We start from the raw sequence: 25,116 nt of genomic DNA, 5'->3' as shown, positions 1-25,116 counted from the left end.
AAGTACTGCCTGCTATTCAAGAGAGTGCATTTCTGAAGTATTCATCTGAGTTGGACTGGCAGTTTTTATGTTCTCTCTCCTCAGTTCTAAGGCCTACTAGGTCAAATCTGTGTTAATCGTCGTCCTGATTTTTTCCCTAAGTAGGCATTCTCTCTATACCAACAGAATCGCAGGTACAGTACCTCTCTCTATAGTTTTTCACTTCTCCATTAACAATGAAAAACATACATTCCATAAAAGCTACAAATATTTACTATGTTTTGGCTGTGCACAAGTCAGCTACCAGTAAGTGTTTCTTAAGCGCCTGTTATCTGAAAGCAAGAGCCAACATGGCATAGAGGCTGGTAAGTTGGAGTCAGAAACACATGAGTTAAGCCTTGACTCTAACATAAACTAGCTGTGTGACTATGGGCAATTCATTTAACCTCTCAGCCTGCTCCCCACCCCTACTCCCCCACAACTTCCTAAATTATGGAGTAGTTGATTAGCATTTGTGATGGGAGTATCCACTGGTATAGCTTCCTATGCCACTGAAATAGAAGGTCTGCCCCACCCCCGTCCAATGTAGAAAGTCTTGTGTTAGATCAAAGCAGTTGCATGGCTCTAGCAGTGAAGCTGCATGTCTTTAGCAGCCAAAATAGAGTTTATCTGTGTGTGACCTGCCATCTCTAGTCTTTCACAAATTTTATATGTATACACATACATACATATATATACATGCACATAAACATATATACATATATATGTGTAAATTATACATACACATATCTTGGTTATATCTAGGAGCATAATCCGGAGAAATAATGTCAACTTTTTTTTTTTACCATAGTTCCTTGGCCTTTTTCCACTAATATTATACTGACTCCTCAATGTGGCTTGGAAGTAACCCTGGGCTCCTGAAGATGATATTATAGAAATGTAAGATCTGGCAGATTTTACTAAGCTGAAAAGACTTCTTACAGGCCTGCCAATGGACCATATGTTTGTTATCAGAAACCATGGAAGTATTCAGAGGGCTGATCCTCAGGTGATGAGTTTTTGGCCATGTATCCCTTTAAACTTTATGCAAAGGTACAGGGAGTCCTGATCTCCCCTGGTGTGATTTCACCTCATAGGTGAAATCACAAATCCTTGAAGTGTTAACCTAAGCTCAGTGGAGGAAAGAAACCTTGCTAAGAACTGAGTACTTTAAGCTCACCTTAAGTTGTTGTATTGCTGCTATATTTTTCTTAAAAGGGTTCCCTATTCAGTTTTGTATATTCCTTGAACAAAATCAGAGCTGGAAAGGACCTTTCATATCATCTGTTTCAGTCCCTTCATTTTATAGATGAAGAAGCTAAGGGGCGCAGAAGTTATGGAATTTGCCCACAGTTTTACAGCATAGGAGTAGAAGAGTTAGGACTGAAACCCAGGTTGTGAGTGAATATGCAAATACTTGAAAGGTCTGTAATTCCATCAGAAATTGTGGACAGCTCCCAGAATGGTGACTCTCTCTGCCAACATTGATCACATCCAGTCTGTGATTTAGAAGATAAGTCCTGGGAAGTTGACTAAACTACAAGTAGTAAATAGCAGATGTCATTATACAACCACACAGCACTGCCTAATAAAATGGTTTTAAAGGAATTTTAACCAGGAAGCTTTCTCTTCATACTATATTTAGGTCAACCAAAAATTTATCAGACACATAAGTAATTTCTTAGGACCCAGGGCTTTCTTCCTCACAAAAATCTCTTCAAAGCTGTTAATATTGGCATTCAAGGACCGAATTGTAGGTATTGTACAATTCTCCTTAGAGATAATTTCATAATTTCAACTATAGATAATATAAACAAATTTACTTACCTAGAAAATATAGAGACAGCTAATGAAATATGACTGCTGCATCTGCTCTGGTGTTGTGGCTAGAGCCGTTCAATTTTCTGATTTACTATTTGGTCAGGTGGTTTCAAAGAAAGAACATGTGGAAACTGAGAATATTTACCAAACTTTGGTGTAGCAATAGTTTGAGGTAAAAAGAGTCATGGGGAAGAAGTAAAGTATTCAAGTGGAGAGAACAGCTACTTGAAATGATGAACTGAGAAATATATATAGAATACAGCTGTATTGTTTGTGGAAAATAGTTTAGGTGATACTATGTCCTAAATGCTAATCCTGATTCTTTCACTTACTACCTACTTGTGTGACCTTGGACAAGTCAATTATAACTTTAAGGATGCTTTTCATCTGAGAGATGGAGATATGAATACCTACCCTGCCTGTCTCACAAGGTTGTTGGGACTATCGGAATGAGATAATGTATGTGGCAGGGTTTTGATAATTACAAAGTACTACACAAATGTAAAGTCTTTTCAGTGGAGAAATAGAAAATGTGAAAAACCTTAGCAGATTCCACTCATCTATATTTCCTGATTTGTGGGGCTTCAGTAACAGGCAAGGGGTAAGCTGGTCCTTACCATGATTGAACTTATTATTGCAGAACAATGCTGGAAATAGTTATGAATATAAATATAAATAGCTATGGAAACCAGAAAGTTCTATGCAAACCACATAGAACTTAAAGGGGATAATATCACTATCAGCTGGGAACAAAGACATGGGGCTAGCTATAGGAATACAGGACAAAGGTCACCAGCTTTCCCTTCACTCCTCCAGTGTTGTTGCTAAATGAAGCTCCAGAGGTATTTGTATGCTCCTGGCCCTTACCCTGGAGGAATGATGGGAACTGCAACGCATTTACTCATCCCAGCCTAAATATTAAGCAGGCCTAAGGGAGTTTTTCCTTAAGGGGGAATAGGGTTGGAAGACTTCGATCTGAGAGATTATTTTCTGTTCTGGACAGTCATGTCTATGGGCCCAAAGAGCTGAAAACCTGCCCATTTCCCCAAAGTCTGTTTAACCCAAGGCAGTTTCACAAGTGATAACAATGAAAATGGTGCCAGCAGATGGCAGCAGCATCTCTGTGGAGAAGCAGCAGCAGCAAGTGGGTGCTTTGGAGGCAAAGTGAGGCACAGAGTGGCTGAGAGACTGAGCTGATGAAGTTGTAAGGTGTCCTAGCTGGAGCAGAATCCAAAAGAGTGAGTTTCGTGGAAAGAATTCTCTCTTCCACTGGTAGCATAAAAATTTGTGGGACATTGTACTCCTCCTTTTGCATATGGGAGATTTTTCCATGTTATTTGACATTCTATTTTGTTTAAATACCTGTTGCTTTTAATTTGATTTGTTTGGTATAAAGTATTCTATCATTGCATTAATACTCTAAATCTAAGATACCTGAATAGTACCATGAACCTTGATGGAACTGAGAGGTGACCCTAGGCTATATTTCATATTTGCATTCCCTTAAATACAGTTATAGCCCTTATAAAAGTTGCTCATATGAGGTGAAGGACATGGGTATATTTTAGGGAGTTTTTCTTCTCTGGTCATTTCCTCCTCCAAGAGTCTGGGAACTTCACTATCTAACCCCACCTAAAGTATTGTCAGTAGTGCAAGCGTATAGTTCACAAGGCGCAACAAATGAGCAGTCTTGGTTACAAAGAAAAGATTATTATATTGTATTTATGATGTTTGCTTTTTCGGTTGGGTTTTATTTTTTTTTTGTTACAAAGGAGAATTTAATGGGGGCATATAGGAGAATGCTTCTGAAGTTTAAAAATACATAAGTAGAAGTTATCAATTTTGGGGTCAGGAGAAAAAAAAAAGGTTTGTTTATAAGTCAAGGAAAACAGCTTGGGCTCATGAATCTGCTTAGATTCAAACTCAGTCTCCTCTTTCTAATGAACTTTCTCCACCAAGCCCAAAATTCATTATATGACATCAGAATAAGAGAAAGGACATTTACTTAAAACAAAATTCAAGCATGTGAACACACACACACACACACACACACACACAGTAAATCAAGCAGCAAACATGCCAGCAGTTCACTTCCCAAACCTCCTGGGACTTGAGGTTGTAAGAGCATTCATTTCCACTCCCTATGTTGGCTTTTTAGCTTACCAGTGACATTAGAGGGGTGTTATAGATTTGCCTATTGGGTGAATTCTGAAGCCCCAGTGCTTAGATAGAACTGTATTTCACCACAGCAATAATGGAGCATTGCAGAGTTTTGTTACTTTCTTTTGGGACCCAATGGGGAAAATTCTTCCTACTGTAGCTTCTACTGGGAGCACTGGTACTACCTAAGTCAGATGCCACTTAGAAGGAAAGACTTCAGTCATTGCTTCTTCTGAGATTCTTGGAATCTAGAAGCCAGATTTGGCTGATGAGATATATCTTCTAGCACTAGAATTAGTACTGACTGGGTGCGTCTGAGGAGAAATGCTCTAGTATAAACTAGGCTCAGATTTCCCCCTCCCCCTCCCTCTTTCTCATAGGGTGTTCACTTTCTCCTTTCTTTCCTAAATTTCTGAGTGTTACAGAATGCATCCCCCCAGAGGAACTGTGGCAGTTTGAGGGAAGGAAGAGGACTCTGGAGATGTTAATCTTATTTTGCAGTACTACTCCAGGCACATGTCCTTGTCATTGCAGGAGAAATTGGTGGTCAATCATAATTTAGAAAGTTGGTGGTGAAATGTCTTCCAATTTTTTGCTGACAGGTGGTGTGTCATAGATGTTGACTGAGGAATACACTTTCATACATAGGCATTGTTTTGTATTGTTTTGCCTAGCTGTACTTCTTAGTTCCAAGGGCAGTGGAGCGGATGAAGGTAGAAGTCATCGGGAAGTCACAAATGTATAAAAAAATAGCACATCAATAAAACTTTTAAAAGCAAATAAAAGATACTGGTGACCCATGTGACAAATACTAGAAATTTGGGGAGTGTCATGCAAAACAAAATAATGAATTTCAAAATTAGAAGGCCCCTCAGAGGCTGTCCCCTTTAACCTGTACCTGAACAAGAAGTCCACTCTACATCTTACCTGAAGAACTCTAGTAAGGGAGAGTTCAGTCCTTCCTGAGGGAGCCTTTTCTACTTTTGGATAACTTTAATTATTAGGAGATTTTCACCTTAGATCAAATCTAAATTCATCTCTTTGCTACTTTTCTCCATTGCTACTATTTCTGCCCTCTAGGTCAAGAATAAGTCTAAACTCTTTTCTATGTGGCAATCATTCAAATATTTAAAGGTAGTTATTATGTCTCCCCACCCTGGTCTTACTTTTTCCCCATTTCCTTTAACCAATTTACATATAGCATGAACTTGGGGTCCCTCGTTATTCTGGTCACCTTCCTCTGGATGCTGTTCATCTTACCAATGCATTTCCTAAAGCGTGACACCCAGGACTGAATACAGTACTCCAGATTCACCAAAGGGAGGTCCACAAAGGAGAGAGTTCAATATCACTTCCTCAGTTCTGGATACCGTACTTCTCTTAATATAGTGCAAGGTTGCTTTGCTTTTCTTGGCAGCTATATTACACTACGGACTCATATTGAGCTTAGTTTGCTAAAAATGGCTGCATCTTTTTCCTAATATTGTTAGCTACATCTCCCGCATCTTGTATTTGGGATGCAAAATTTTTTTTCTGCCCAAGTGTAAATCTTTACATTTATTCTTCTTAAATTTCATCTGATAAGATTTAACCTAATGCTGTAGTCTATTAGCTATTTTAACATCCTTTTAAATCACATTTTCATCATCTAATATGTTAGTTTTCCCTTTCATCTTTGTGTCATCTGCAAATTTGATAAGCATCCATCTATACCTTCATCTCATTCACTAACACAAATGTTAAATAGCACAAGGTCGAGCTTTTAGAACTTTTGGCTCTACTGGACACCTTCTTCCAAGTCAATATCAAATTCCTAATGAATTTCGTGTGATCTGGCCATTCTTCCAGGCCTGAAACCATTTTTTTTTTAATGATCTTCCAGTCCACATCTCTCCATCTTTTGGGGCAGTGAGGTGGCTCAGTGGATAGAGTGCTGGGCCTGTAATCAGAAATACCTGAGTTCAAATTTGGCCTCAGATACTTATTAGCTATATGACCCTGGGCAAGTCACTTTGCCTGTTTGTTTTAGTTCCCTCATCTGTAAGATAAGCTGGAGAAGGAAATGGAAAACTACTCCAGTATTTTTGCCTTAAGAAAACCCCAAATGGGGTTACAAAGAGGTGGACACAACTGAAAAATGACTGAACAATATGTATATATTTTGAGATTAATGGTTAGCCATTTAAGGATCTCTCTGTTATATTTTCTTCATGTGGTACTATGAAACGTGTGTTTTCAAATGGGTAGTTATTCTCAGGATATTAGGAGGCAAAATGTATTCATTTTCCCAGGTTTTCAATGTGAGAGTTATGAGTCAAAAGGGCAGCTGGGTGGCACAGTGGACAGAGTAGAGGGCCTGGAGTCAGGAACACTCATCTTACTGAGTTCAATTCTGGTCTCAGAGCCTTATTAGTTGTGTGACCCTGGGCAAGTCACTTAATGCTATTTGCCTCAGTTTCCTCATCTGTAAAATGAGCTGGAGAAGGGAATGAGAAACCACTTCAGTATCTTTGCCAAGAAAACCCCAAATAGGGTCATAAAGAGTAGGACACAACTGAAAGATGAGCCATAAAGAATAAGGAGCCTCCCCCCTCAAAAGCCTTCCCAGGATTCATGAAAGTCTCTTAAAATATGGTTACCTTGTATATATTTTTTTCCTTTTCAGGTAATCTAATTAGGGGCTTTGCCTGTATTCAGTCACGTATAGTGACAGCATCTAGAAGTACCGCTAAATGAGGGAATTATCCTGTCATGGGATTATTCGGTTTGCACATCAGCCTCTGCATTTGATCACTTGCTTGGCACCATTCAGCATTTCTGCCTTTAATGCTCAGATGGCAGTGATATGAGTGACAGGAGAAGTCTCCCATAGAGCAGGCCTCAGTGGTTGCCCAGGGCTAATCTAACCTTCTCACCAGCCTCAGGGAGACTGAAAACAAAAAAACAAAACAAACAAATAAAAAACACAGGACAGGAATCTTAGTTTTCTCTCCCCTATTGATGAGAACTAAAACATACTTTTAAAGGCCAGTAATATCTACTTTAATCGATGCTAATAGTTGTTTAAATTGTAGAAAGCAATTCCATCAACACTATCAAGCTCCTACTGTTCCCTGTAGGAAGTGCTCATAGATTTTTAAAGAGAGACCTTTATTCTTTACACTGAACATTAGATAGAGGAGTGGACTCGTGTGTCCTTAACTCCATGAAATCTCTCTGGTTATTTACTCCAGCTGAAAATTATGAGCCTTGGGCATAGCCAAGGTGGCTGTTTGCATCCAAGGGATTTATCAGACCTACCAAACAACAGAAATTAAGCATAGTTTGTATTTTAACGAACAGTCTGTGTGCTCTGGTTTATTTAGAGTGTCAGAGTGGTCTAGTGGCTAGAGGGCCAGACTGGGAGTCAGCTGTGTTATCATGGGCAAGGCACTTGATCTCCACGATCCTCAAATGACTTTCTAAATGTGATCTGGATATGGCACTGACCCAAACACACTCTCTGTCTTTCTCCGTCTCTATCTCTCTCTGTCTTTATCTCTCTGTTTCTCTCTCCTTGCCACTCTTCTCCCATGGCTGGTTTACTGACTCTACTTGTACCCACTCCAGTAGGTTGGGGCTGTTTCCCAGAAAGGGTATCTACTACTCTTAATAGCTAGCATTTATATATGTTATCTCATTTTTATCCTCACAACAACCCTATAGGGAGGTGATATTATTAGACTTATTTTACAGATGAGAAAACTGAACCAGAGATATGTTAAGTGATTTGCTCAGGTCCATGCAACTAATAAATATCTGAGACAGAACTCTCTTAGACTCCTAACGGTAACCCTAGTTTGTGAGATGTGAGGTATACTCCTACTACTAGCCACTGTGGAATCTGAGTCCCCATTCGTGTGCTTCACATTTATACAAAACTAGTGACAATAATACCATTGATTCTTAAACATGAAATATCTACTAAATGATATTGTAAAAGTGGGGCTAATCACAATATTTACTCAACGGAAGGCAAAAGCAGGATTAATAATTGATAATAATTAATTTAAATAAATAAATTAATAATAATTAATTGAAATACTGCAGTCCACCCCTACACCTGAGTCATATGCTCCCATCAAGGCCAGCAGTATCCATAGGGAAGAAATGGGACATTCTTATGGTAGTGAGGGACATGAATAGGGAAACCCATATGCACAGAGTAACTCACAACTCTGGACAGCAGGTCTTGATGTATTTGGTTTCTTCAGGGGGTAGGCTTTTAACCTTGGATCCATGAACTTGTTTGAACCTGCTGGGCAAAACCATTTCTCTGATGTCTTCTCCCCTTTTGGTCCTTATAGCTCTTCTTCTTTTTTTTTTTTTAAATTATTTATTTTTAGTTTTCAATATTTACTTCCACAAGATTTGGAGTTCCAAATTTTCACTCTATCTCACCCCTTCCCCACCCCAAGATGGCATGCATTCTGAATACCCCTTCCCCTAGTCTGCCCTCTCTTCTATCTCTCCCCCTCTTCTCTTATCCCCTTCCCCTTCTATTTTCCTGTAGGGCAGGATAGACTTCTGTACCCCATTTCCTGTATTTCTTATTTCCCAGTTCCACGTGAAAACACGTTTTTTAAACATGTGTTTTTAAAACTTTGGGTTCCAAGTTTTCTCCCTTCCTCTCTCCCCACCCACCCTCATTGAAAAGGCAAGCAACTCAATATAGGTTATACATGTGCAGTTATGCAAAACACTTCCATAGTAGACATGTTATAAAAAACTATTTCCCTTAATCCTATCCTGCCCCCTCATTTATTCTATTCTTTCTTTTGACCCTGTCCTCCTCAGAAGTATTTGCTTCTGATTATCCCCTTTCCCAATCTGCCCTCCTTTCTATCATCCCCCTGCTCTCTTTTCCTCTTCCCCCCCATTTTCCTGTAGGGTAAGACAGATTTCCATACCCAATTGAATGTGTATGTTATTCCCTCCTTAAGCCAAATCCTATGAGAATAAGATTAACTCATTCCCTCTCACCTTCCCCTGTTTCCTGTCCACTGTAAGAGCCTTTTCTTTTCTGTTTTTTTTGTGAGATAATTTACCCCATTTTACCTCTCCCTTTCTTCTTCTCCTAGTATAATCCTCTCTCATCCCTTAATTTTGTTCTCCAGATATGACCCTTTAATCTTCAACTCACCCTGTGCCCTCTATTTATCTATCTATCTATCTATCTATCTATCTATCTATCTATCTATCTATCTATCTATCTATCTACATACATATAATTTTTCCCCCTCCCACTACCCTAATACTGACAAAGGTCTCATGAGTTATAAATATCATCTTTCCGTGCAGGAATGTAAACAGTTCAACCTTAATAAGTCTCTTATAATTTCTCTTTCCTGTTTACCTCTTCATGTTCCACTTGAGTCTTGTATTTGAAAGTCAAATTTTATATTCAGGTGCTTGAAAGTCCTCTATTTCACCGAATGACAATTTTTTCCCCTGAAGGGTTATACTCAGTTTTGCTGGGTAGGTGATTCTTGGTTGTAATCCTATCTCCTTTGCCCTCCAGAATATTATATACCACGCCCTGCGGTCCTTTAATGTAGAAGCTGCTAAATCTTGTGTTATCCTGATTGTGTTTCCACAGTATTTGAATTGTTTCTTTCTGGCAGCTTGTAATATTTTCTCCTTGACCTGGGAAGTCTGGAATTTGGCTACGATATTCCTATGAGTTTTCCTTTGGGGATCTCTTTCAGGAGGAGATCTGTGGATTCTTTCAATTTCTATTTTGCCCTCTGGTTCTAATATATCAGGGCAGTTTTCCTTGATAATTTCTTGCAAGATGATGTCTAGGCTCTTTTTTTGATCATGGCTTTCAGATAGTCCAATAATTTTTAAATTCTCTCTCCTGGATCTATTTTCCAGGTCAGTTGTTTTTCCAATGAGATATTTCACATTGTTTTCTACTTTTTCATTCTTTTGGATTTGTTTTACAGTGTCTTGATTTCTCATAAAGTCACTGTCTTCCAATTGCTCTATTCTAATTTTTAAGGAAATATTTTCTTCAGTAATCTTTTGGACTTCCTTTTCCATTTGGCCAATTTTTCTTTTTCGGGCATTCTTCTCCTCATTGGCTTTTTGGACCTCTTTTGCCATTTGGGTTAGGCTATTTTTAAGGTGTTATTTTCTTCAGTATTTTTGGGGGTCTCCTTTAACAAGCTATTGACATGTTTTTCATGATTTTCTTGCAGTACTCTCATTTCTCTTCCCAGTTTTTCCTCTACTTCTCTTACTTGCTTCTCAAAATCCCTTTTGAGCTCTTCCAAGACATGGGACTGATCCATATTTTTCTTGGAGGCTTTGGATGTAGGAGCTTTGACTTTGTTGTCTTCTTCTGGTTGTATGTTTTGATCTTCTTTGTCACCAAAGTAAGATGATATAGTCCCACTCTTTTTGCACTGCTTGATCATGATCCCATCCAATTACTTGAGTTTTAAACTCTTTGTTAAGGTAAGAGTCTGCTTCCAATGTGGAGAATGTACTGTCCCAAGCTTTGGGAGTTTGTACAGCTGTTTTCAGAGATACTTGTAGGGACCTGTAAATTTTCAGTTCTTGCAGGGTGGTACGATAAGGGGCAAGATGTTTACTCCTTTCCTGGCCTGTGCTCTGGTCTAGTAGTGACCACAAACACTCCTTTTTGTCCTGTAACTGTGAGGAAGGTTTTCTCTGCGCAGCCACTACGAGCCCCACCAAGCCAGCACTCCTCCTCACCCCAGGACTGCAGCCCAGAACTGTGACCCAGATCCAAGCACTAGCAAAGCAAGAGATTCCTGCCTCAGCACTGGCAAAAAGATCCCTACAATTCCCCTCTGATCAGCCACTGGATTCCCCCTCAGTCTGTGGGCCGGAAGCTCAGGACGCAGCCACCGCCCTGGTGCCTGCACTCTGTGCTCTGGAACTGGCTTTGAGACCTAGCTCTTCTCTCACCACAGAAACAGACTTTTCTCACTGACCTTCTAGGTTGTCTTTGGTGTTCCTGGGTTGAGAAGTCTGGAAGCCACCACAGCTGCCCGTGATTCAGTCCTCTGAGGCCTGCTCCAGGTTCGCTGTGGCCTGCACCCCCATGCTGCACTATGCTCCTCTCATCGCCTGGCACGATATACCTTTCTGATCAACCTTCCAGATTGTCTTGGGCCAGAAATTTGTTTCACTCTGTCTTTTTGTGGGTTCTGCTGCTTTAGAATTTGTTTAGAGCCATTTTTTATAGGTATTTGGAGGGGTTTGGAGGAGAACTCCAGCAAGTCACTGCTTTCACTCCGCCATCTTGACTCTACCTCCTCCTCATAGCTCTTCTGCTGGGCAAAGTCAATTAAAATCATTTCAAACTCTTTTCACACATGGACACCCTTGATAGGGTAAAGACAAACTGTTCTTTATGCAAAAATATTATGTATGTGTGTATGTACGTATACATACACACACTACATATATATATGTGTGTGTATATATATATATATATATATATATATATATATATATATATATAAAATCTGAAATTGAATTTTTTCCCTGATATTCCCCTCTTCTTGATTTTCCTGTTCCTGTAAAGGGTATTGCTATCCTTACAGTCACTCAGGCTTACAACCTAGGTGTCATCCTCAACTCCTTACTCTTTGTCACCCTTCACATCCAGTCACTTGCCATGTCCTATATTTCTACTTTAGTAAGATTTCTTATAAATGCCCCCCTTCTCTCCTCTGACATTTCCTCCACACTGGTACGGGTCTTTAGCACCTCAATCCTGGACTACTGTAATAGCCCACTGGTTGTTCTGCCTGCTATAAGTCTCCCCCCAGTCCAGTACACCCTCTAGTCAGCTCTCAGATTGATCTGCCTAAGACTTAAGGCTTACCACGTCACCCCCTCTCCCATCCAATAGTGTCCATTGACTCCTTGTCACTCCCAGGATTAACTATGAAATTCTCTGTCTTGTTTTTAAAGCTCTTCACAACCTTTTCTCTTTCTGTCATTCCAGTCTTTTTATACCTTAGCTGCCCCCTCCTCCTTTACCTTGTACTCTATAACCCAATGACACTGGCTTTCTTGCTGTTACTAGCACTAAACCTTTCATCCCCTGACTCCAAGCATTTTCCCTTGCTGTTCCCCATGCCTGGAACTCTCTCCCTGCTTTTCTCCGCCTCCTAGCTTCCCTGGGTCCCTTTATTCTCAGCTGACATCCTGCCTCCTAGAAAAAACTTTTCCTGATTCCTGCTTAATGCTAGCCCCTTCCCTTCTGTTGATTGTCTCCAATTTATCCTGTACATAGCTTGTTTGTACTTAGTTGTTCGTGTGTTGTCTCTCCCCTATTAGTTTGTTAAGCTCCTTGACAGCAAGGCCTGTGCTTGCCTTTTTTTTTTGTATCCCAGAATTTGCCACAATGAGTGGTGTATGGTAGGTGCTTAAGAAATACTTGTTGATTGACTCGCAGACTGTAGATGATGCTAAAGGGTAATAAACCCAGTAAGTTTGTTTTTTGTTTGTTTGTTTGGTTTTTTAGGCAATTCGGGTTAAGTGACTTGCCCAGGGTCACACAGCTAGTAAGTGTCAAGTGTTTGGTCTGAGGCTGGATTTGAACTCAGGTCCTCCTAACCCCAAGGCTGGTGCTTTATCTGCTGCACCACCTAGCTGCCCTGCAGTAAGTTGTTTTTTTTTTTTTTGAAAATGATTTCTCTCTCTTCTAGTGGGCTTCCAGCAATTGCAAAACCTATCTGGCTTCAGTTGGCTCTCTCAGCTGACTTAACTTTTCTCCAGCCAATAAGCTCCCAGCAAAGCAATGCCTCATTTCCAATCCACACAGTGCCCAACTGAAGAGCCTGGGTATTTTCTTATACTCAAGCTTCTTTGCCTTCTCTTCTTGGCTTCTTTCTTTTCTTGTACTCAGCATCCTCTCCTCTTCTATATTCTATATTCAACTAATCTCCTCTGTTTGGCTCCAGTGCCTCAGATCAGATCCTCCTTTCTTTTACATCTATATCATATATCATATAATGTGAAACTGAAAAAAAAATCCAACTATCTGTCAGCTATGACCCCTACGGTCCTTATGTAATGACCCCACCATCTCTAAGTTGATTTATCATTTCTCAGAACTCTGAAAAAATATGTAAAGGAACTGATGGACCACAATGGAGTGCACTCATCTTTATCTCAGTCAGTGCTATGCTTTCAAATAGATTTTCCAAATACATTTATTTGAGTGTTAGTTTTCTCTCAGGTCCTTAGAACAATCTATGTCTCTTCTCAAGCATTTTTTATCTGAGGGGCTGTGCTCCTTCTGAAGCTGACTTTATCAGTTCCTTAAACAAATGTTCTTTTTCCACCACTTTCAGTAACCAAAAAGTCCACATAACTAAAGAGTAGTGATTACATAAGAATATTATAAACAGGTTCTGATCTGTGTCAGTTGAGGGAATTATCACATGATGGAATCAATTACTGGGCAGAGATCTTGTGTACTTTCTGTCAGTTGGACTGACTTTTTTGTGGAGGCATCTAAAATATATATATATATATATATATGTGTATATATATATATATATATATATATATGTATGTTTACAAGGATAAGCTGTCTTTCTAAAATGAACATTGTGCTTTTAAAAATATAATTTTCATTGCATATTGGGGCCAAAATTTTTTATGTTGGAACATTGTAATGGTCAGTAGGAAAATATTAATAGACAAAAACATTTTGTTCATATATAACTTTTCTTTTTAAAAATTTAATATTTTATCTTTTTCCAACTGCATGTAAAAATAATTTTAACATTTTTTTTCAAATTTTGAGCTCCAAATTTTCTCCCTCCACTTTTTCCCTCATTGAGAAGGCAAGCAATTTGACATAGGTTATATATGTGTAGTCATGCAAAATACATTTCCATGTAACTCATTCTGTGAAAGAAAACACAGATAAAAAAAACCCCAAGAAAAATAAAGAAAAAGCATCTCTGATCTGCATTTAGGCTCTACCAGTTCTTTTTCTGGAGATGGACAGCACCTTTTATCATAAGTCCTACAGAAATGTCTTGGATCATTCATATATAACTTTTCTCAAGAATGAAAGTCACTCTTCTATGTTAATTTGCACCTGTTTTATTCTGGCTCTGAACCTATTAACTATATTTCCTGGATAAGTCAGTTGTCCCTTCTGAGCTTCATTTTCCTCATTTGAAAAATGAGGATAATAATACTTGCTGGGCAAGTCATTTAATCTCTTTGAGCCAAAGTTTCCTTATCTATAGATGGATTATTATGAGAAAAGCCCTTTCTGAACCCTATTTCACTGTTATAGAAATGTGAATAGATATTATTTATAAGCATCCTTAGGTGTTGTGAGCCACTCATCATCACCAATAGGTGCTCTGATGTATCTGTTAAACTCCTGTGATTCTCAGGCTCTCAAGGCAATTGGCTGTTACTCTGGCTCATTAGAGACAATATCAACATTCTTACATTGGTTGTATTTGTATCATTGAATAGAATTTCACATCTAGAGACCACTATACCACTAGGTCCTATCTTTTCTCCTTTATCCACTGTGTTTCATTTATTACCACTCATAAAGATATGTCATAGGAAAGCTTTCATTAGAATGGTGGAAGTGAAAGTAAATGGAATTCAATGCACCCAGCCCGTGAATTCCCAGCTTATAACCCTTTCAGGTGTCATCATCAGACCCCTAAGCAGCAATTGAGGCAGAAGTCCAGGAGTTCAGTAGCCCATTGCTTGGGATTTTTCATTTACAAGTCCTTATGGTAGATCATCGTTTTAGAGCTGGAAGGGACCTGAGTGAGAGGCAATCTCATAGTAAGTACAACACTTCATTTTACAGATGAAGAAACTGAAACCTAGAGAAGTGACTTCTGAAAGTCACACAGGTTGTAAATGGTAAAGAAAGGATTTGAATCTATATCCTTTAACTCCACATCTTTTCTCTCTACTATGCCACTTTTAAGCAGGAATTTGGAGAGCTCTTGTTCTCGACTGAAAGCAGCACCAGGGTTGAGAAAGCAGGGTACTAGGCAGAGTTTTGCTTTCAGGCAATCTCTGTTCTGCCACTCAATCTCTGTTTTTCTTTGTTATTTACTTTAGATATGTCCATTTAATTTTGTATCTGTTGCTTTGATATCTGAAGTGATTTCCCCTCCACTATCACAGATTATTTAAGAGAAGGGAACAAACATTTATATACCAGGCAGTCTCCTAAGAGCTTTATAAATTTTATCTAGTTTGATCCTCACAATACACCTGGGAGGAAGGTGCTGTTGTTATTCACACTTTACAGTTGAAGAAACTGAATTAAAAAGAGGTTATGTTACTTACCCAAGGTCACATAGCTTGTCACACACCTCTCTCTTTCTACCTGGCTTTTTCCAGCACTTGTAATGGTCACAAGTCTAGTCCTTGGCATGCTCTGTGAGTATGAATGCTATCTTTAGTCATTGTACATACCTTGACATTTGTCTTTCCTCAGTATCTCTAATCTGCTTTTGCATTGTTGTACTTTCCATTGTCCCTTTCTTGTATACTCTGTGTTCCAGTTAATGTGGACAAAATTGTCCTCTGAATTTTACCTGACATTTCCTATTTCCCTGTATCCAGGCAAGCCATCTCTTACGTCTGGAATGCTCTCTCTTCTCATTTCCACCTGTCAAAGTTCTCTTCCTTCAGTGTTCAGCTAGAGTACCACCTTCCTTATTATGCCTTCTCTGATTTTCTCTGTTGCACACATTCTCTTCTGCATCATTTTTTACCCCCCCCGATAGTAAAAGGAGTATTTGTTCTTTAGATGTTTGATAGAATTAATTTGTGAATCCATCTGGTCATAGTACTTTTTAATATGGAAACTTAATAGCCTGTTTAATTTCTCCCCCAGAGACAGGTGAATTTAGGTCACCTGTTCCCTATTTCGTCAATATTAATTTATTTCTGTTATATTATCAGTTGTTGGTACATAACTATGTAATGGTCTCTAATAGTTTTCTTTATTGATTATGCATTAGTAGAACAGAGAATTAGAACTAGAAGGGACCTCAGAAACTATCAAGTCCAACTCCCTTGTTTTACAAAGAATGAAACTGAGGTTTGGAGAGCACGGGTTATTTGTCCAAAGTTACACAGGGAGTAAGTGGCCAAACCAGGACTTGAAGCCAGTACTTTTCCCAATGGTACCATGTTATCTATAATGAACTCCCTTTTCTTGTTTCTGAGCTAATGGATTGACCGATTCTGAGTTTGGAAATTCGGTTTTTCTCTTTCACTTTAAATATTATTTGATAATGGTTTAACAATTTAATGGTCTTTAAATAGATGTTTTAATTATTAATTTAATTGATATTTTATTTTCTATTGTACTAATTTAATATTTTCTTCAGCTTTGATGATTTCTTGCTATATGCTTGCTTTGGTATATTTGTTCATTTTCCAGTTCTTTAACTGCAAATTTAATCAATCTTCTCTTTTTCTTTTTTTTACAAGGATAAGTTTTAAGGGTTATAAATTTCCCTCTGAGTACTGCTTTGGTTGCATCCCATTAATCTTGGCATGTTTTGTTTATATTATTGTTATCTTCAATATATTTTGTTATTGTTTCTATAATTCTTTAACTCAAGCATTATTCAACATGTCTTTTTATAATGTTTTCCTTGTTAAATATTTTATTGCCTTTGTTCCACAAATTTAAAATTTAACATTTAAGCTTTTCTGAATTTATTTGTACTGCTTTGTGCCCCAGAATGTGTTAAATTTTTGTAATAGTTACAGGTGTATTTGAAAAAAGGTCCCTACTTTTTCTGTTTGGTTCCTTCTATATATCTATCCAATCCAAGTTTTTTGGGGGGAGTATTTTATTCAAGTCTTCAGCTTCTTGCTTTACTTCTTGTTTCATGTGTCATTTTCTTTTTTCTTTAATTTTTTAAAAATTTTTTCCATATTCTTTTGAGTTGAAAATTTTTGTCCCTTTTCCTCCCCCCCACCCTCCCCAAGACGGCACACAATCTGATATAGGCTTTACATTTACATACCCATTAAACATATTTTCACATTAGTGAAGTTGTAAGTAAAAATTAAAACCAATAGGAGGAACCATCAGAAAGATGAAACAAAACTCAACAGAAGGTAAAAATAAGTGATGGCGATTCGACTTCCATAGTTCTTTCTTTGGATGTGGACAGCATTTTCCATCCGAGGCCTCTGGAGATGTCTTAGATCCTCGTAATGCTGAGAAGGGTTCAGTTTAACAATCTTAGTCATTGCATAACGTGGCTGTTATTGTGTACAAAGTCCTCTTGGTTCTGCTCACTTCACTCACCATCAGACCATATAAGTCTTTCCAGGTTTTTCTAAAGTCAGCCTGTTCATCATTTCTTACAGCACAGTAGTATTCCATTACATTCATATACCACAACTTGCTCAGCCATTCCCCAATTGATGGGCATCCTCTCAATTTCCAATTCTTTGCCACCACAAAAAGAGCTGCTATGAATTTTTTGCTACATGTAGGTCCTTTTCCCATTTGTTTGATCTCTTTGGGATATAGCCCTAGAAGTGCTATTGCTGGATCAAAGGGTATGCACATTTTTGTAGCCCTTTGGGCATAGTTCCAAATTGTTCTCCAAAATGGTTGGATCATTTCACAACTCCACCAACAATGTATTAGTGTTCCAATTTTCCCACATCTCTCCAACATTTATCATTTTCCTGTTTTGTCATGTTGGCCAATCTGATAGGTGTGATGTGGTACCTCAGAGTTGTTTTGATTTGCATTTCTCTAATCAATAATGATTTAGAGCATTTTTTCATATGACTATAGATGGCTTTAATTTCTTCATCTGAGAACTGTCTGTTCATATCCTTTGACCATTTATCAATTGGGGAATGGCTTGTGTTCTTATAAATTTGTCTTAATTCTCTATATTTTAGAAATGAGGCCTTTATCAGAGACTGGTTGTAAAAATTCTTTCCCAATTTTCTACCTTCCTTCTAATCTTAGTTGCATTGGCTTTGTTTGTGCAAAAACTTTTCAATTTAATGTAATCAAAATTATCCATTTTGCTTTTCATAATGTTCTCTATCTCCTGTTTGGTCATGAATTCTTCTGTTCTCCATAGATCTGATAGGTAAACTATTCCTTGTTCTCCCAGTTTACTTATGGTATCAGCCTTTATATCTAAGTCCTGAACCCATTTTGACTTTATTTTGGTATATGGTGTGAGATTTGGGTCTATGCCTAGTTTCTGCCATACTCTTTTCCAGTTTTCCCAGCAGTTTTTTTCAAAGAGTGGGTTCTTATCCCAGAAGCTGGGGTCTTTGGGTTTATCAAATAATAGATTACTATAGTCATTGACTACTGTGTCTTGCATATTTAACCTATTCCACTGATCCACCTCCCTATTTCTTAGCCAGTACCAAGCAGTTTTGATGATTGCTGCTTTATAATACAATTTAAGATCTGGAATTGCTCACCCCTGCATTTCTTTTCATTAGTTCCTTTGATATTCTGGACCTTTTGTTTTTCCAAATGAATCTTGTTATTATTTTTTCTAACTCTATAAAATAATTTTTGGTAGTTTGATTGGTATGGCACTGAATAAGTAAATTAGCTTAGGTAGGATTGTCATTTTTATTATATTAGCTGGCCTACCCATGAGCAACTGATGTTTTTCCAATTATTTAGATCTGATTTTATTTGTGTGAAAAGTGTTTTGTAATTGTGTTCATAGAGTTCCTGGGTTTGTTTCGGAGGTAGACTCCTAAATATTTTATAATGTCTACAGTAAGTTTAAATGGGATTTCTCTGTCTATCTCTTGCTGTTGGGCTTTGTTGGTAATATATAGAAATGCTGATGATTTATGTGGGTTTATTTTATAGCCTGCAACTTTGCTAAAGTTGTTTATTATTTCAAGTAGTTTTTTACTTGATTCTCTAAGTATATCATCATGTCATCTGCAAAGAGTGATAGCTTTGTTTCTTCTTTGCCTATTCTAATGCCTTCAATTTCTTTTCTTCTCTTATTGCTAAAGCTAAGGTTTCCAGTACAATATTGAATAACAGTGGTGATAATGGACATCCTTGTTTCCCCCGATCTTATTGGAAATGCTTCTAGCCTGTCCCCATTACATATAATGCTTGCTGAAGGTTTTAGATATATGCTATTTATTATTTTAAGGAAGACTCCATTTATACCTATGCTTTCTAGTGTTTTTAATAGGAATGGGTGTTGTATTTTATCAAAAGCTTTTTCTGCATCTATTGAGATGATCATGTGGTTTCTGTTGGTTTTGTTGTTGATATGCTCAATGATGCTGATAGTTTTCCTAATATTGAACCAACCCTGCATTCCTGGTATAAATCCTACCTGGTCATAGTGTATTATTCTTGTGATAAGTTGCTGCAATCTACTTGCTATATTTTGTTTAAAATTTTTGCATCTATATTAATTAAAGAAATTGGTCTATAATTTTCTTTCTCTATTTTGACTCTTCCTGGTTTAGGTATCAACACCATATTTGTATCATAAAAAGAATTTGGTAAGACTCCTTCTTCACCTATTTTCCCAAATAGTCTATATAGTATTGGAATTAATTGTTCTTTAAATATTTGATAGAATTCGCATGTAAATCCATCTGGCCCTGGAGATTTTTTCCTAGGGAGCTCATCAATGGCTTGTTCAATTTCTTTTTCTGAGATGGGGTTATTTAAGTATTTTACTTCCTCTTCTGTTAATCTGGGCAATTTATATTTTTGTAAATATGTATCCATTTCACTAAGATTGTCAAATTTGTTTTAGTTGGGCAAAATAATTCCTAATTATTGTTTTAATTTCCTCTTCCTTGGTGGTAGCTTCGCCCTGTTTCATTCTTGATACTAGTAATTTGGTTTTCTTCTTTCTTTTTTTAATTAAATTAACCAAAGGCTTATCTATTTTATTGGTTTTTTCATAAAACCAGCTCTTAGTTTTATTTATTAGTTCAATAGTTTTCTTAATTTCAATTTTCTTAATTTTTCCTTTGGTTTTCAATATTTCTAATTTGGTGTTTAGTTGAGGATTTTTTCTAGTTTTTTTAGTTGCATGCCCAATTCATTGATCTCTTTTTCTATTTTATTTATGTAAGCATTTAGAGATATAAAACTTCCCCTAAGAACTGCTTTCGCTGCATCCCATAGGTTTTGGTATGTTGTCTCATTATTGTCATTCTCTTGAATGAAATTATTGATTTCTATGATTTGTTGTTTGACCCAATCATTTTTTTAGATTATTTAGTTTCCAATTATTTTTTAGTCTATCTTTCCATGGCCCTTTATTATATACAATTTTTATTGCATCATGATCTGAAAAGGATACATTTAATATTTCTGCCTTTCTGCATTGGATTCTGAGGTTTTTATGCCCTAGTACATGGTCAATTTTTGTGTATGTGCAATGTACTGCCAAGAAAAAAGTATATTCCTTTCTATCCCCATTCAGTTTTCTCCAGAGGTCTATCATACCTAACTTTTCTAATGTTCTATTCACCTCCTTAACTTCTTTCTTGTTTATTTTGTGGTTAGACTTATCTAGTGAGAGGGGGAGGTTCAGGTCCCCACTAGTATAGTTTTGCTGTCTATTTCTTCCTGTAACTCCCTGAACTTCTCCTGTAAGAATTTGGATGCTATACCATTTGGTGCATATATGTTTAGTAATGATATTACTTCATTGTCTATGGTGCCTTTTAGCAGGATGTAGTTTCCTTCCTTATCTCTTTTGATTAGATCTTTTTGCTTTTGCTTTGTCTGAGATCAGGATTGCTACCCCTTTTTTTACTTCAGCTGAGCATAATATATTCTGCTCCAGCCTTTTACCTTTACCCTGTATGTGTCACTCTTTTTCAAATGTGTTTCCTGTAAACAACATATTGTAGGATTATGTTTTTAATCCATTCTGCAATCCATTTCGTTTTATGGGAGAGTTCATCCCATTCACATTCACAGTTATGATTACTATCTGTGTCTTTTTCTCCATCCTTTTCCCCCTATTTATGCTTTTCTTTCTCCTTTTTCCTTTCCCCTTCACTTTTGCTTTTGACCACCGCCTCCTTCAGTCCCTTCCCCCTTTTATTATCCCTTTCCCTTTTCTTCCCCTTTAGTCTTACTGCTCTTCCCTCCTTCTTTCCCCCCCCTTTTCTTTCCCCTTTTCCCTCCTACTGCCTATAGGGCAAGTTAGATTTCTATACCTAACTGATTATATTATGCCCTTTTTGAGCCAAATCTGATGAGAGTAAGGTTCAAACAATGCTCTCCCCCCTTCTTTCCCTCTGCTGTAATAGGATTTTGTGTCTTTTCCTGTAATGTAATTTACCCTTGTCTGCCTCCTCCTTTCTCAGTACCTTTTCTAAGATAGATTGATCCACTTATTTAGATCCATTTAACCCACTTGATTAGATTTTTTTTATCATTACATCAAAGTCAACTAATATCCACCCTCTTTATGTATACTCCTTTAACAAGGTGTAATAACAATACAGTTCTCAAGGGTTGCAAGTCTCATATTCCCTTGTAGGGGTTTAAACAGCCCCCCCCTTATTAACAACATATTGTATCCTTCTGTCCCATTTACCTTTTTAAGTCCTTCTTGAGTCCTGTACTTGAAGATCAAATTTTTTGTTGAGCTCTGGTCTTTTTATCAGGAAAGTTTGGAAGTCTCCTATTTCGTTGAATATCCACCTCCTCCCTTGAAAAATGATGCTCATTTTTGCTGGGTAATTGATCCTTGGCTGCATTCCAAGCTCCTTTGCCTTACGGAATATCATGTTCCATGCCCTGCGGTCTTTTAATGTAGAGGCTGCAAGGTCCTGTGTAATCCTGACTGTGGTTCCATGATATTTAAATTCTTTCTTTCTGGCTGCTTGCAGCACCTTCTCTTTCATCTGGTAATTTTGGAATTTTGCTATTATATTTCTTGGCGTTGTCAATTTGGGATCTCTTTCAGGTGGTGATCGGTGGATTCTTTCTATGGTTATTTTCCCTTCTGGTTCTAGGACTTCTGGGCAGTTTTCCTTTATGATTTCCTGAAAGATACTGTCCAGGCTCTTTTTTTCATCATGATTTTCAGGTAGTCCAATAATTTTTAAATTGTCTCTCCTGAGTCGATTTTCCAGGTCGGTTGTTTTACTGATGAGGTATTTTACATTTTCATCGATTTTTTCATTTTTTTGTTTCTGTTTGACTGATTCTTGCTCTCTCATAGAGACATTAGTTTCCATTTGTCCAATTCTAGTTTTTAACAGATTGTTTTCTTCTGTTAGTTTTTGTACTTCCTTCTTCAACTGGCCAATTGTGTTTTTTAGGGACTTGTTTCCTTCAGCATACTCTTGTTAGATTTTGTACTTCCTTCTTCAACTGGCCAATTGTGTTTTTTAGGGACTTGTTTTCTTCAGTGTACTCTTCTGTTAGTTTTTGTCCTTCCTTCTTCAATTGGCCAATCGTGTTTTTTAGGGACTTGTTTTCTTCAGTGTATTTTTTTTCCAACTGGCCAATTGTATTTTTGAAGGACTCTTTTACCTCTCTCATTTGACTGTTAAAATCCTTCTTGAGCTCTTCTAAGAAGGCTTTTTGGGCTTCAGACCAGTTCATATTCCCTTTTGTTGTTGCAGATGTGGGTTTGTTGACAGTGTTGTCCTCTTCAGAATTTCTGTCTTGATCTTCACTCTTCTCATAATATGAATCTATGGTACGTTTCTTTTTACTCATGGTGTTTCTTTATTCCCTGGCCTTTAAAGAGATTGAGCTCTCCTGCTGGGGAACAGAGGGTACTGACCCAAGCTTCTTGTGTTGGGAGCCTAGGTCTTGTTCGCTGGCTTTGTTCTGGGGCCTCTTATGCTGGGAATTGGAGGCTGTAGGTTTCTGGCAGTTTACCTTGTGTTGGGCTGGAATCAGCAAGGCTGAAACTTTCAGGCAATTCTAGGTTGCCTGCTTTTCCTTTCCTTTAGCTTTCTTCCACTCCTTTTAGATGGCTGCTGCAGGATGTTTATCTGCCTGGGGCCCCTGCAGTGTTGTCTCCCTGTTTCTGCTAATGCACTGGGATTCCTTTGCGTGGATGCTGAGACTCCTGGTGGTTTTCTGAGCTGGTTTCCACCAGTTCCCCCCACCCTCACTGAGGCACTCGGAGGTCCAGGTGTTGGTGTTTGCCTGCTCTACCACCTGGGCTTCAGGATCTCTTCACAATTGGAGGCTTCAGGGCTCCTACAGCTCAAATGGTGTTGGGTTGGAATCAGCAAGGCCTGGGCTTTAGGAAGCCTTTAGGTTGTTTTCTTCACCTCCTTTCAGATGAATGCCGCAGGGTACTTATCCACCTGGGGCCCCTTGTTTTTGCTGAGGCACTGGGAGACCCGTTTGCTTGGTCCTTGTCTTTCTTCTAGTTCAGGTGTTCCAGGTTTTTTTTTTTTCCTGGGCTGATATTTTCTGGGTTTTCAGAGGTTGATAGGGGAGAGTGAGAAAGACTACCTTTTCACTCTGCCATCTTGGCTCCTGAAGCGGAACTCCATGTGTCATTTTCTGTTAATGGAATGTTAAAAGTTTTCATTATTATTGATATTCAGCAGAATTCCTATTTGTAACAGTTAATTTTTTCCCTTAGTTGTTATATTTTTAGGTGTATTCAATATTGATAGTCTCATTATAAAAGTACCGTAAAGTACATTATAATTTGCTTGATGATCTGTTTTAAAATTTTCTGATTTGCATTCTGATTTGTCTTTTATCATTACTTGAACTCCAGAGTTTAGCTGAAACAAGATAAATTTTGAGAGAGGCTAGCTGTCATCAGAAGACTTGTGTTCACGTCCTGTTTCTAACACATACTATCTGCATGACTCTGGACAAGTCACTGTCTTAGGCATTCAAGACCGTAAGTTGTAAATGAGTTACTGGTCTACATCAATGAAGGGAGTTTCCACACAAATGGTTCCTGATATTGATTAAGTCACAGATCTAGAAGTTCGTTTCTTCACTGGATATTTTTTCTGTAGAAAACATATCGTTCAGCAAGTTGTGGGTATATGAATGTAATGGAATACTATCGTGCTATAAGAGATGATGAACACACTGACTTCAGAAAAACCTGGAAAGACTTGTATGGTCTGATGCTGAGTGAAGTGAGCAGAACCAAGAGAACATTGTATGCGATAACAGCCACGTTGTGCGATGAGTAATATTGATAAACTTAACCCTTCCCAGCAATACTAGGATCTAAGACATCTCCAGAGGCCTTGTGATGGAAAATGCTATCCACGTCCAAAGAAAGAACTATGGAAGTTGAATTGCTATTTTTTTGCTCTTCTGTTGAGTTTTGTTTCCTCTTTCTGATGGTTCCTCCTATTGGTTTTAATTTTTACTTACAACATCACTAATGTGAAAATACATTTAACAGGAATGTAAATGTATAGCCTATATCAGATTGTGTGCCGTCTTGGGGAGGGTGGTGGGGAGGAAGGGGGAGAAAAATTTTAAACTCAAAAGCATATGGAATAATTATTGATAAATCAAAATAAAATAATAAAAAAGTGAAAAAAGAAAGCATATTGTTCAGTTGCATTATTTAATATTTCTAATAACTTTTTAAAAACTTATTTAGGGGAATTAAGTTCCGTTACAGTCAGAATTCCAACAATTATATTTGACTTTTCTTCTACCATAATTTGCTAAATTATTAGTTTTGCCAGAAGGTAATACAATGTTCCTTATTTCATGAGTACCAATCCTACTTAACACACACACATACACACACTCTGTTGTTTTCAGTTGTGTCCAACTTTTTATGACCCCATTCCATGGCAAAGATACTGGAGTGGTTAGCCATTTACTTCTCCAGCTCATTTTACAGATGGGGAAACTGAAGCAAATAGGGTTAAATTACTTTCCCAAGGTCATACAGCAAGTAAGTGTCAGAGGGGCCAAATTTAAACTCAGGAAGATGAGTCTTCGTGATTCCAGGCCCAGCACTCTATTCATTGTGCCACCTAGCTGGCCCTATACACTCTTACATAGTACTAAACAAAATTCAGATATTTCGTACTTTTAATTCTGTGTGT

At 37.8% G+C, this 25,116-nt stretch overlaps 1 long non-coding RNA gene across 1 annotated transcript in view; it reads left to right on the top strand.

The window, feature by feature from the left end:
• Positions 1-24,464, top strand: part of LOC144456338 (uncharacterized) — a 39,012-nt gene extending 14,548 nt beyond the window's left edge. Inside the window, exon 4 of the long non-coding RNA XR_013485419.1 lies at positions 23,805-24,464. This is a non-coding gene — a long non-coding RNA (uncharacterized LOC144456338). The remainder of the gene's footprint in view (positions 1-23,804) is intronic.
• The last annotated feature ends 652 nt before the right edge of the window (positions 24,465-25,116 follow it).

The sequence above is a fragment of the Phascolarctos cinereus genome, unplaced genomic scaffold, assembly GCF_003287225.1.
Source record: "Phascolarctos cinereus isolate Bilbo 61053 unplaced genomic scaffold, phaCin_HiC Scaffold_3;HRSCAF=262, whole genome shotgun sequence".
NCBI lineage: Eukaryota > Metazoa > Chordata > Mammalia > Diprotodontia > Phascolarctidae > Phascolarctos > Phascolarctos cinereus.
Note: the sequence above shows the minus strand (reverse complement) of the source record. Positions and strands in the feature narration are given on the sequence as shown.